The sequence below is a fragment of the Dryobates pubescens genome, chromosome 9 (genome assembly GCF_014839835.1).
Source record: "Dryobates pubescens isolate bDryPub1 chromosome 9, bDryPub1.pri, whole genome shotgun sequence".
Lineage (NCBI taxonomy): Eukaryota > Metazoa > Chordata > Aves > Piciformes > Picidae > Dryobates > Dryobates pubescens.
The window spans coordinates 14,141,453-14,156,135 of NC_071620.1; the positions used below are offsets into that span (position 1 = coordinate 14,141,453).

General features: G+C 40.5%; 1 protein-coding gene across 16 annotated transcripts in view; it reads left to right on the forward strand.

Moving 5' to 3' along the window:
• PTPRM (protein tyrosine phosphatase receptor type M) overlaps nucleotides 1–14,683 on the forward strand; it is a 514,813-nt gene that overhangs the window by 274,245 nt on the left and 225,885 nt on the right. The gene's annotated exons all lie outside the window — the stretch shown is intronic.

Sequence of the window (14,683 nt, forward strand, 5' to 3'; positions counted from 1 at the left end):
TGTGTATTGTTTAAAGGATTTGATCCAGATGCAAGTGGCTTGTTCTTTGAAGATAAGGAACAAAGCCATAGTTCTGTTGTGTGGGTGGCTTCTTTAAGGTAATTGCTTACTGCAGTGTTATAAGTTCAAGGGCATATCACATTTTTTATGCTGAGCTACTGTCTTTAGTATTCCCTCTTCTTGTTTACTTCACAGATTCAAGATAAGCAACTCTTAGTTAGCCAGTTTAAACAATACACATTGCAACAATCAGAAAGTTTTTACATTTAATTGACCATCATGGCAGAAATAGGGGGGAAAAAAAAATCAACCTGTAAATCCAGAAGCTCAGATTCTACACCAGTTAATGAATTCCCATTTTGCAAAGGTTTATTTTACTTACACAGCGATGTGAAAATTGCTTAGAATAAAAGATTTCATTGAAGGGAACAGAGGAATGGTTAGATTATTTTCAGAGAGAACCAATAATGAGATCAATATTCTAAATAAATTAAAATCCAGATAATTAAATTACAAGGTTTTTTTCAGAGATTAGGATGTTTTTCCTTGTGGCTAATGATGTATCATCCAAAAAAACCCCACCCCAAATTAATTCTCTTGTTGCTCTTAGGAGTTTCCCCCTATAGTGCATGACTGCCAATTATTTTCATCAGAATACTAAGATTTTTAGGGATTTTGTCTAGACATTCTCTGGAACACCTCACCTGTGAAGACAGGATGAAGGGTTTGCTCATCCCGGAGAAGGGAAGGCTCCAGGGAGACCTTATAGCAGTCTTCCATTATTTGAAGGGGGATACAAATGAGCTGTAAAAGGACATTTGACAAAGGCATGTAGCAACAGGATGAGGGGTAATGGCTTCAAACTGGAAGAGGCTGGGTTGAGATTAGACATTAGGAAGAAATTCTTCACTATGAGGGTTGTGAAGCACTGGAAAAGGTTGCCCAGAGAAGTTGTGGAAGTGTTCCAAGCCAGGCTGAATGGGGCCTTGCTCAGTTTGGTCTGGGCAGAGCTGTCCCTGCCCATGGCAGAGGGGTTGGAACTAAATAGTGTTTGATTTTCCTTCCAACCCAACCCTGTGAACTGCAGGTATGGTACATTCATAGCTGCATGAGTGAAAATAAACATTCTTTGAGTTTCTTCAGAATATTCAATGTTTTATGTAATTAAGTCTTTTCACTGTACAACATATTGTTGCAGTATATATTGTATGTATGCAGGTCTACATTTAAAGAATGCCATCCTTTGGATCATTCAGACATTTTAAATAGAAAATGTCACATTCTGGGGCAGTCTGAATCAACTGAGAAAAAAAGCCAGAAAGTGATTAAAGCAGCTTTAATGAAAGTGATTTAGCAGATTAAATTAGAGACAGAATGATACTTGTCTTCCTTTATTTTACAAACCGCTATTGTAGTCCTTCTGAATTCAAGCATCTGGATGAAAACAATGCCAGTTAAAGGAGTATAAACACAACATATTGGACCATTAATAAAAAAAAGCAGTTTCATTCCTTTTATCTGCATCAGGAGCTAAATACAATCAGCTCCTCTAGCAGCACTGACAGACCAGAAACTTCACTGACAAGGGAAAGGAGATAGTTAGGAGATTAAAGTGTGCCAAATAAGGTGATGAGTGGTTAGGGAAATAGAAGGAGAGATTTAAAGTAACATGAAGCTGACAGATGAATACATAGCAGCAAATTAACCAAGGTCCTTTGCAACAGGTCTTAAAATCAAACGAATGCCGAGTGCAAACTCACAGTGTAAATATTGAGTGAAGCAGAGAGTGATAATTAAAGTAAGAATTTAATATTTTTAACATCAAGCTCTCCAGCATAGCTGGCAGAACACCTTCAGCATATAGATTTCATCCTTGTAAGCCATATTCCTTGGGTGTTGGAGATTTAGTCATACTTCATTTATGCACAGCACTAAGCAAGATGCCTTGTCTATTGATTGGGCTACAACTGCTGGCTGGGTTAATGCAGATCTCTGAAACCGCACTTAACTTGCAGTGTAAATGATTGGTGTTGTTTTATCGATCCACACATCAGCCATGTCACATAAAATTCTTAACTTCTTGAGATGGATAAGGAGAGCACAAATTCTACCACTCAAGTCCACAAAGCTAGGAACTGAGGTTAGTCAGAACTCCAGCTTTTTTCTTTGACTAAATTGTTTTTCTCTACTTAAGTATGAATAAAATTGGCATTCCATACCTCATTATATCTAGGGAGGAATAATCCTATGTATCACTACAGGTTAGGGGTTGGCCTGCTGGAAAGGAGTTCTGCAGAGAATGATCTAGGAATGCTGGTGGACAACTTCACCAAGAGGCTTCAATGGTCTCTTATGATCAAGAAGATCAGTGCTCACCTGTTATAAGAGGAGTGTGACCAGGAGATTGTCAAGGGATGTTCTGCTTCTTCTACTTTACCCCAGTATGGCCACATCTAGAGACCATTTCCATCCATTTCCATCCAATTCTGGGCTCCCCATTTCAAGAGAGACAGGGAACTACTGAAGCGAGTCCAACACAAGCTATGAAGCTGCTGAGGGGACTGGAGTAACTCTGTGATGAGGAAAAGCTGAATGATCTGAGGCTATTTAGCTTGGAGAAGAGGAGACTGATAGTAGGTCTTCTCAATACTCAGCAAGAGCTGAAAGGCAGGGGTCAAGAGGATGGGGCCAGATACTTTTCAGTGCTGCTCAGTGATAGGACAAGACAAGGGCACAAACTGGAACCCAGAAAAATTACTTTGCCGTAAGGCTGCTGGAGCACTGGAGCAGGCTGCCCAAAGAGGTTGTGGAGTTTCCCCTGCAGAGATTCCAAACTCACCTGGATCCTGAATTACCTGCTATGGGTGCCCCTGCTTTAGCAGGAAGATTGGATGAGATGGTCTCTAGAGATCCCTTGAAACCCCACCATGATGGGATTCTGTGATTATATAGAATTCCCACAAAACCACCACAACATAAAACCAGAAAGCAATGCTCAGTGTTTCAAAGTCGATTCAAAGAGCAGACTAGATAGAAACATTCAGGGAGATCTGTTTGCAATGATAAAGTAGACATTAATCAGAAAGGCCAAATGGCAGCCCAGGTTTTTTTTAGAATTCAGAAGACTGGACATGATTAAAATGTCTTTTGTCAGAATTTTAATACAACCAGGACTGCTCACTTTCTCTTCAGTTTATGGTCCAGCTTGTTCTAGGGCTGTGGCTCTGTTTGTTTCAAGGAGATTATTTCAGAATTATCTATGTTTAAAGCAGGAATGCCTTCAATAATGATGAATGTACAGCCACTCTAACAGCTGGCTAAGGCATTTTGATTTTTGGAATCATTGTCCTTTGCAAGGTTTGGCTTATTTTAATTTAAGCTATAGGCTCTGTGGAATTTGTGTAATATATTTCTTACTGTGGATGTTCTTTTTTTTTCCTTTTTCTTTTTCTTTCTGTCAAAGATGTGTGTATCTGTCAGTAAAAATCATATAAAGGATGTTGATGTGCTGGAGCATGTCCAGAGAAGGGCAACAAAGTTGGTGAAAGTTCTGGAGAACTAACCTTACAAGAAACATCCGAAGAAAAGGATGCTAAGGGGAGATCTTCTCACTTTCTACAACTCCCTGAAAGAAGGTTGTAGTGAGGTGGGGGTTGCTTTCTTTTCCCAAGTGATAGGACAAGAAGGAATGGGCTCAGGTTGCACTAGGAAAGTGTTAGAGTTGACCTAACACCACCGTGGCCACTAAATCACATTCTGAAGTGCCATGTCTACATGTTTTTATCATACCTCTGGGGACAGTGATTCCACCACCTCCCTGGACAGCCTGTTCCAATGCTTGGCCACTCATTCAGTAAAGAAATTTTTACTAATATCCAAGATAAACTTGCCCTGGTGGAACATTTGACCATTTCCTCTCCTTCTGTCACTTGGTACTAGGGAGAAGTTACCAACCCCACCTCACCACAATCTCCTTTCAGGAAGTTACAGAGCATGAGGAGGTCTCTCAGCTTCCTTTTCTCCAGGCTAGACAACCCCAGTTCCTCTAGTTGTCCCTCATAAGATTTGTTCTCCAGATCCTTCACCAGCTCCATTGTCCTTCTCTGTACAGGCTCAGGCACCTTAGTGTCCTTCTGGAAGGCAACACCACCCAGGCCTCATGATCTGTTTCTCACATTACTCCCCATTAAACCCTCCCAGCCATTTAGTGCCCCATTCAACCACCCTTCCTGCTTTCATAGATACCACAGACATTTGATGCTTTCCTTTTACAATTGGGTTTTTCAGCCTGGAGAAGGTTCTAAGGCAACCTTATTGCTACCTTTCATTACTTAAAGGATCCTGTAAGAAAGATGTGGAAAATCTTTTTAGCAGTCCTCTTGTGACAGGACGAGGGGTGATGGGTTTAAATTAAAAGAGGGGGATTTAGACTAGAGAGAAGAAAGAAACTTTTTATACTGAGGGTGGTGAAACACTGTCCCAGGTTGCTGCTCCATCCCTGGAAACATTCCAGGTCAGCATGAACAGAGCTCTGAGCAGCCTGCTCTAGCTGAAGATGTCTCTGCTGTCTGCAGGGGGTTTCAACATGACCTTTAAAGGTCCCTTCCAACCCAAACTGTTCTATGATTCTATCACTATGGTTAGAAATTCAGCCTAAGTGAGATTTGAAATGGGAGAGTGCTGCTTTGCAGAATAAGAGGAGTGTTCATGTTCTGGGTGGGCAAAGACATCACAACAGCACATGCAAAGCATTGCAATGGGAGAGCTGTCCTCTTACACTTCCTACCTATCAGGTTATGTAGTGGGAATTTCCTTTTCTTCCCAGAGACATTACACAGAAATGCAATGATGAGGGGGAAAAAAACACTCTCACATCAATGCAGTTGAGGAAATACCAAAACTCTACCTTAACTAGTAAAGATTTGGAAAGCTTCCCAGGCAATTGAACACTAACCTTTGGCCTTTCAAGAGCTCCCTGCTATAGCAGTCTAGATATTTGGTATATTTATAATAAAGAAATTATTATCCTGAGATAACGTTCCTATACATGCTCAAGTAGCCTTAGTAACTTGGTAGCATGCTGAAATATCATGTTCAAAATAGAGCCATTTAATACTGTAAGACCTTAAAGTCTGAAAAGCATGAAGGGAACTGACTGACCATTCTTTAATCTGCCCACCACAAGCATCCCTTCTATCTTGTAAAGATCTGTAAACATAAAGGCTTGAGTTGTGTGCTGTAGGGTCAGCTCCTGCCTGCTAACTGTATTTCCAAATCATAGCTTTACAACCTGTACAGCAGCCAGTAAACTGTTTTGAGGATGGCTGTGATAGAGAAGGGACAGGGGTTTTATTAATGCCCATAATTGTCACTTCTTTATAGCAACAAGTATCATTATTTACAGCAGAAAGGGTCAATTTCAGTTTCAGTGAAGGAACAGGACACTAATTGCTTATGCTGTAAAAATGCTGTAATTCTTTTTTGTTATGCAGTAGAACTTGTCCTTGGATTTTTACTGTAGCTTGAGGTAGAATTTATGGTATGTGTTGCCTGGGTGTGCAGCTTCCCGTGCCCAAAACTTCCATGGCCCTTTTACTGTGACTTCTCACATAGTCCCTGGGCAAAAGCAGCATCGATTCTTGATTCCTTCAAGTAGTAATTTGTGTCACTGAGAACCCAGCACATAATGCTATCTGTCGTTTAGCAATGTGATTAATAATAATTAATCCATGATAAATAAAGCAGACTGTAGCAAGCCCGGAATGAGAGAAGGAACAGATGATTCCATATCTCTAAAGAGATTATTTTTCAGTTTTATAACTCAGGGATACTTTCTCATGGGCTTTGGTTGTAATTAACAACTGAACAATTTGCTGCACTGTTACAAGACTGCTTTGCTTATGGTTGTTTTGGTTTTTTCATAGAACCATAGAATTATTTTGGCTGGAGGAGATCTTTGAGATCATTGAATCCAACCATTATACCGTGGGCCCATTGCCCACCTCAGGCTGAGAATAGGAGCAGTGCAATACCACCATTACCTCAGAGCAGCCCTCCAGGGTTGTAAAGAGTTTTATTTCTCTCTCCCACTGAGTATGTAGGGGCTCAAGTATATTTCTGGGCACTTGCCTTGAGAGAGGGAGAGGGAGATGTTTAGTTTAGGGACCATAATAAAAGAGTTCTGGACATGGCTGGAAATCACTGAATTCCATGATTTTTAAGTGTCTTCAGTTTATAGATATCTGAGTTCAAATGCAGAACAACTAGAGCACTCCTGGGGTGAGAGATGATGCTGCCTGTGTTCACTGGAGTGAGCCAGGGATTTGTTTTCATTTTCCTGTGTGCTGTGGAAGGATTGAAGGGGGAGGGTGAGTCAGCTGCATTTCCCTGAGTGGCTGTTGAACAGGATTATGTGGAGATGTTTTAAAGTCATTTTCTCCTGGTGTGTATCACAGTAGCTTTATGTTTGTGGCCACAGTGCTGAGTGACCCATTCTGAATTCCTGCAAAACTGTGGTTAGGAATTGTCAGGCACATCTCACCCATAACTCTCTGTGGGAGCTTTCACTGGTGATCTTACTGTGAATTATGCATGTCCCCTTCCCATGTCCTTAACACCCATATGAAATTAAATTTTCCACTCTGACTTATCATCTCACTACAGTTCTTTTGTTTTCCTGGATGTTTGTATCTCATCTCTCGAGTGCTGGATGCTGAAGAGAGATGTCTCAAGTTAAAACTATGAAATCACTTATACTTCTTGATGCAATTTGACCCATTTGACTCAGAAAGAACTCAAGTCTATCTTGCAGGTCCATAGTAGACCTTCGTCCTGAAGCCTTGCCCATGTTGCACATCATAGAATTCTGAAAAGACCTTAAGATCATCAAGTCCAACCATAACTTAACATCTCCCTGTTAGACCATGTCTCTAAGCACCTCATCCAAACATCCTTTAAACACTTCCAGGGACAGTGACTTCACCACCTCATTGGGCTGCTTATTCCAGTGCCTGAGGCCATTTCCTCTCATTCTATCACCTGATACTAGGGAGAAGAGACCAACAGCCAACTCACTACAGTCTCCTTTCGGAGCGTTGTAGAGAACAATATTAAGTAAAATTAAAGGACACAAAAAAACAAAGAGGAAGACAAACTATAGGTGTGCTGCAGAGTGAAACACTGTCATTTCCCATCCTGGGTGCTGAAGGAGTGTTCATTTTACTGAGTGTTAACAGGAAAACTTTCTCTCTGCTCATGTAAGTAGGAGAGGGAATCACTGGCATTTACAACAAGCATCATGACTCTAAAGCATCTCTAAGTAAAAGCTAATCTGCTCAACTGGATTACATTAAGTGACATAAAGAAACATTAGAGTCACTTACTGGGCTCTACAACTGAAAGCAGTGACTCTTTAGTCAGGAGCTGTATAAATGACTTAGCCTAAAAGAGCCTCAGAGAGCAGTAGGGTGAATGTCTGAGACATTATGAAAATGTTGAATTTAGGGAGAAACTACCATGGGGTAATCAGAGGAGGGCGAATGAATTATCCGTGTTCTCACATCTAAAGCTGAAGCTGTTCTCAAGATTAGCCTGGTCAGGCAGCAGAAGCACAAGGCCAAAATCTCATCTGTATTTAACAGTTCTGCTAATCCTGAACTGTGCAGAATCTTTTATCTACAGCCAGATTTCCTGTGGGAAGAGCTGCACAGTGTCACACTGCCAAGGCTTCTATACTACCTAATCCTGCCAGAGCTGTTCTCAGCATGGGGAGGAGGAAGAGTTATGCCTTCCCTGACACAAGAGAAGGTCAGCCTTGTATTTATCCACACAAGTCCTGACAAACTGGGGACAACACCACAAAACCTGACTAGTTTTCTAGATCTGCACTGCAGGATAGAGTGCCCTGTAGAGAAGAAAGGATGAAAATGAGCAGAGACAGTAATCTCCATTTCCAAATTCCTGGACCAGGACCCACTGCATTTAAACTGTGGCAAGAGATGATAGCACTGGGACACAAGAATTTTGTAGTGGTAATTTCTGCTGTGGTCCTGTTCTCCCACAGCAGAGCTGGTTGGAGAAAATGTGTCTGTACCTCAGTTTTCTTTTCCATTGCAACTGAAGCACAGGCACATCCTGCTTTCCACCAAGTGGGTGTTATTGTCTTCTTTCAAGGGACAGACAACAGAATGAGAAGAAATGGTCTCCAATTATACAAGGGGAGGTTTAAGTTGGATATTAGAAAAAAAATTTCTTTACTGATAGAGTGATCAAGCTGCCCAGGAAGGTGGTGGAATCACCATTCCTAGAGGTATTAAAGTGTTTAGGACATGATTTGTTGAGCATGATAGTGCTCAGCTGATGGTTGAGCTTGATGATCTTGGAGGTCTTTTCCAACCTTGATGATTCTGTGATTCTAAGCTTCCCATGAAAGCAAAATTTGGCAGAAGGAGAAAATGGACAGACAAGACTGCACAAGACTGCATCCTAAACTACTGCAGCATGCTTATTTGAGCGAGTCTATCTGTGCTCCAAGCTGTATTCCCTGACTGAATAGCTGAAAAACTTCATCTCCTCTGTGAGTGCTTTAATGAGCAGTAAACAGTTTTCAAGCTTGGCATCAAAAAAACCTGTTGAAGTTGGCTTGTGTATTCACTCAGCTGCCTCAGCAAATATTTTCCCTTCTGTGCTGCACACAAACAGCAGGTTGCAGAGCATCTTTGAAAAGGGGAGAAAAGAAGCATTCTCACTCTACTTAGAAAGCACTCATTTTAATGCATTCACTTAATTGCCCAGCCCAATACAGTGGAGAGTTTCCAGTGCACAGCTCTGTAGGACACAGAAAGATCTCATTCTTTTATTGTTTGTATTGTGTTGTTAATCCATTAGCTGTTCTCTTGCTCTAAATACAGCTCTGCCCAGTAGAGCTACATCTGGAGTTCTGAGCCCAGTTCTGGGCTCCCCAGTTCCGGGCTCCCCAGTTCCAGAGAGACAGGGAACTACTGGGGAGTCCAAGCTAGGCTAAAAAGATGCTGAGAGGACTAGAGGATTTTTGTGAGGAGGAAAGGCCTGGGGCTGTTTATCCTGGAGAAGAGCAGCCTGAGAGAAGAACTTCTCAATGCTCAGCAAGAGCTAAAGGGCAAGAGTCAAGAGGATGGGGCCTGGTGCCCAGTGATGGAACAAGGGGCAATGGGCAACAACTGGAACCGAGGAGGTTCCATCTGAACATGAAGAAATACTTCTTTGCCATGAGTGTGACACAGCTCTGTAGCAGGCTGTCCAGAAAGGTTATGGAGTCTCCTTCTCTGGAAATTCCAATCCCACTGGGTATCGTATCAATCCATTCTGAACATCGTACAATAAGAAGACAATAGTGTGTGGGTATGTATGTGTATATATATACATACTTTTTTAAAGTACTTGAATCTCATACTTCTTATGATGTAGATTTGTAGACGTGTTGCTGAGGGACATGGTTTATTGGTGGACTTGGCAGTGCTGTGTTGATGGTCAGACTCGATGATCCGAAAGGTCTTTTCTAACCAAACTGGTTCTTTGATTGTATGATCCTGAGTCCATCACACTCAGAAGCAGATCTCCAACTTGCAAGCAGTGGTGAGCTTTCTTTGAATATCAGAAGGTCAGGCATACACATTCAGAAATTCTTCTGTTGATTCTGATGAGATGGGCTGTGTGATCTCACGGGTTGTTGCATATTGGTTTGCATGTGCTCAGGCTCCTGGAATTTCCTTTTGTTCCTTCCTCACTGATCTGTACTTTAGTACCATTGTGCCTGACTATTTTCTCTGCAACAGATTGAAAAGAAAGGATCAATCAGCTCTGCCATGGCTTTCAGTTAGGAATATTTTCTTCAGATCCCCTCTAACTTCATTCTTTTTTAGACTAGATTATTTTAGACAGTTTTGCTTTCTTTAATTTCTTTTAATCTGTGAGAAGACTTCATTCCTTTTTTCCCCCCATGCTTTTCAGTTGTTATATAAATTGGCCTTGGCAACCTGAAAACTGATGAGTTAAATGGTGTAATATTGCCTTATAAAAGCACCTCATTTGCTGTACCAAGATATTTTTATCTCGTATTTATGAACTTATCATTTTTTCCCTGTGTTCCTTTTAAAAAGAAATTAAGCAAAGAACATAAAGCTGATTAAGAAGCTTTGAAATGGTTTTTGGATTGTTCCAAGCATCATAAATGTAAATTCATTGGAAGTATCTTTTCTGGCTCGGTACCAAAAATATATTGCCATACTTCCAGCAGAATTGGTTGAACTATAAAACATTGTTAATAGAAAATACAGCCCTTCAGACAATAAAAATCTTATTTTGTGATATAATGACACATTTTAGCCTGCAGGAATATATAAGGCTGATCAGTTCCTATAGTTTACTGCTATGCATAGGATTCCAATGTCATATTATTAGATTTGGACTAACTTGAGCTCATGTTTGTGCTTGTGTCCCTTTCTATGAAGTCTTTGGTATTTCATTTGATTCCACACTCAGGTAAATAAAGCACAGGAACAGAAATGTATTTATTAAGGAGTCTTAAAGTAATTTATGTTCCACTGCTGGTGGTTGTTTGTTTATTTGTTTAACAAAGAACTTGGCTTTCTAGGATGGGAGAACTACATTTCCTACCAGTTTGGCACTGAAGAAATGCCAGTCTGTCTGAATCTAAGTTTTTTAGAATCAGCTGTTAGCTCATATCTATTTTTATGCCATACAAGGTGATGATCTTGCAGACTGTTTATGAGAGCTAACCTTGCATTCTAATTGCTGCTTCCTTGTGCTTGTTACATATTTCTAATTACTAAATTAACATGAAAGAAAGAAAAAAAGACACCAAGAAAAAAAAAGCCCACATAAAGAAATTTTGAAATTAGGTAAGTCAGAAAAGTCAGCAGCAAAAATCTTTCATCTTGACCTAATTTAGTTGCAATTCTGTGCTTGATGGTATGATTAATAACAGGTGGCCTTTTAGGGAGCACTCAGCTTGAGTCTAATGTTCTAGTTGTTCTTTTATTATCCCAAACCTCTCTAACTAAAGGAATTTTTCACCCTGCCCTTTGTTTACAATATGAGACTGTAATTGAGTTCGTATTTCTCACCCAACCTTTCAGCTGTAATTAATATTTTATTATAGAAGATTTTATCACTAAATAGCCTCGCAGCAGGGTATGGAGCCACACGCACAGGTCCCCACACACATGTATGCTCGGGAAGGCGATAGAGACTTATTGATGCCAGGCAAGTTCCATGTAATGAGTTACGGTTGAGAGGGCACAAAACACATTCATGGTACCCAGCTAATAATCCAAAGCAATTTAGGACTGATCTTATCTCAATCAAAGCAGGACAAAGAGAAATTAAAGTTGCACGAATGAAATATTCAACGTGGTGTTATTATATCAAACGTGTGACACCTAACAAAAATTGTCTGTGCAGGACCAGCTATTATCTGCTTTCATTATTGTATTTTATGAGCAAGAACAGTTTAGGTCATATGCTTTTTGTGCTAAGAGTTACACGCTGTTCTCTGAGCCTTGCTAAGCACCGACACCTCCACAAAGTGACAGATGTAAAAATCTGAGCATTTAGGTTGCTACACTATTTGTTCTTTAAACTGAGATAACCCCAATTGCCTTCCTTAACTGCACTGCATACTGAGTGAGGAGGTTTGTTACTTTATTCTGATGCAAAGAAGGTGTTTTCAATGCACTTTTGAAAGATGGAGGCAAGCTTATTGTGGAAATAATTCTAGAATCATAGACTGGGGTGTGTTGGAAGGGACTTTTAAAGGTCCAGCAGTCAGCAGGGACATCTTCAACTAGAGCAGGTTGTTCAGAGCTCCATCCAACCTGACCTGGAATGGTTCCAAGGACTGAGCTTCTACCACTTCTATGGGCAAATTGGGCCCATAGTTTCACCACTCCCAGTGTAAAATGTTCCTTCCTTCTCTCTAGTCTGAATCTCCTGCTTTTAGTTTAAAACTATCCTGCCACAACAGGCCCCACTAAAATGTCGACATCTTTCTTATAGGCCCCTTTATGTACTTAAAGTTCACAAGAAGATCTCCCTGGAGCCATCTTTTCTCCAGGCTGAACAACTCCAACTCTCTCAGCCTGTCCTCATAGCAGAGTAGCTCCAGCCCTGGGATCATTGTTGAGGCCTCTTCTGACCCTAGTACAACAGGTCTGTCTCTCCTGTGTTGAGGGCTTCAGACTTGGACCCAGCACTGCAGATGGAGTCCCAGCAGAGTGGAGCAGAGGGTTAGAAACGCATCAGTGATTCTGAGTTTACAGTTTAAATAACTGCAAACCAGACTGGAGATAATTATTTCTTAAACTTAGATAATTTTGATTATTGGATTTTTTCATTATAGAAGTCTCCAACATAATGTGCAATTAACTGGCAGTCCTGTTCCTTGCAGAGTCACTCTTATAGTGAGTAATTCCATCTTCCTCAACACAGAACTCTGTTTTAGAGATTATGAGGAGCTAAGCCTCTTCCTATGGCCAGAAGAGGAATTAGAGCATGCTTCTGGCTACTGGCAATTGTGCTGCTGTAGGAAAGATGGCCTAGAAGATGCAGCATTTAGGCTTGATGTGGATGAGAACATGGTTTTATTTCTGGTGTGAGAAGGGGCAATCTGTGTAGCTTTCTGACAGTCAGTGTATCCTGCTTTCTCCATTCCTAGTTCTAAAATCAAAATAAGTGGAAACAGCATCTTCCTCTCTAAAGGAAAAGAGATCTCCATGTATGATTGTGAACAACTTGGTCATGTTGAGGAGTGTCATAAGAAGCAGCTGCATGTATAGCTAACAGTCTGGAGCGAGTTATTTTGGTTTTCTACTCACTTCTTCCATGATGCTCACCAGAAGATCTCAGAATAGTGGCTTTGTAGCACATTTTGTGCAATTATTATCCAAACAGCCTAATTCATTCATTTGAAAGCCACATTGTGATCAGACTACAAAGGATTTAGGAAACATCCCTGGTTTATACTGCTGTGTAGTGAAGTCAGTCTCAAAACCCTGGAGAATCCAAAGCCTTAGGTTAGTTCAGTTTAGACCCGCATCATTTAAGTTAGTGGTATTGCTGCTTGGGCTTTAAATTAAGAGAATAAAGCCACACAGAGTGAGATCAATAGTATCTGGTGTCCAGAGGGATTAAGCCCTTACACTCAGTAGAAATAAAAGTTGCTCACTGGTGAAATGAAGAAATAAAGTGCTCCTTGGCTTGTGTGTGCTCTACAACATATCCAAGGTAATGAAAATTTCTGGAAGATAGCTAAGTTTAAGTTTAAAATCTGATTTAATCTACTCTTGTAAGAAAACGAGGCTTATGTATCATACAGTTCACCTCTCTGTAAGTTCCTTCTTTCCTTCCTTCCCTCATTATGGATCTCTTGGAAATTTTCAAGCATGTATGAAATGTTGCATAAATACTGAGTTTCTCCCACATCTTGGAATCTCTGTGTGCAGAGGAAAGACCCAGGTTAGCATCTATGCTGAAAGATTGGCTGTGTGCCAGTTCATTTCATTTGCTCCATCAGTGGAGAGCTACAATTCATGTAGCAGCAAGTCCATATGTAGCCCAGAAGTAGCCACAGCATGTTGTCTCCTTTTCAGGCAATATTTGGGAGCTGCTAAAAAGAGTAGAGCATATTGAGGGTGGGAGCGGAGTATCACAGATGATGTGTAGAATATAGATGTGATTACGGGGTGTTCTTGAGGACACAGTCTGAACTTCTCACTGTAAAACTAGCATCTTAGTCTATTTATAAAGCTTTGAACATCTTTTGAACAGGAAATTCTGCCTCAACATGAGGAAAAACTTCTTTACTGTAAGGGTGATAGAGCACTAGAACAGGCTGCCCAGAGAGGTTGTGGAGTCTCCTTCACCAGAAATTTTCAAGGCCTGTCTGGATGTGTTCCTGTGTGGTCTGCCCTAGGTGATCCTGCTTTGGCAGTGGCGGTTGGACCTGATGATCTCTGGAGGTCCCTTCCAACCTCTAACACTCTGTGATTCTGTGATGATCTCTGGCAGTGTCTTCCAATGCCTACCATTCAATGATCCAATGACCTTCTTTTTCAAGGGGCATTTGAAGAACCCAGTGCTAGGTCAATGTAAGTGGGATGTTGTCCCACATACATGAAAGAAGTATCAGCAGAGAAGTTTTATGTTTGCCAAGAAATTAATGTTGCTATACCTATTAAAAAGAGTATCAGCTTATCTATAGCCGAGTCGTTTATGGAAGAAACCAAGTATCAGGTCCAAAAATGCTCAGTAGACCCTCCTGAGTGCAAAGAGATCTTGTAGCAGTCATTCTTGGATAAACAACAACTTCTTCTCCCAGTCTTCTAGAATATATTATAGCATTTCATAGCTGTACTATGAAATTTCATAGCTATACTTTGAAATAGAGTAATTTTACAAATTGCATGTTTGTAAAAGGTATTTGATTTCACAATATAGTTAGAAAATGTAGTTATAAAATAATACAGTTATGAAATCAAACATCTTTTCCAAAGATATTGCATGCAATTTATAAAAAAGTAGCTAAGTTGGTGAAAAATGCTTTGCTTAAAGCAGATCTATGTTGGACAGACTTTGTTTTCATTTCTTCTTTCCTGCTTTTTCTTTCAAAAGTTATGGCACATCTCAG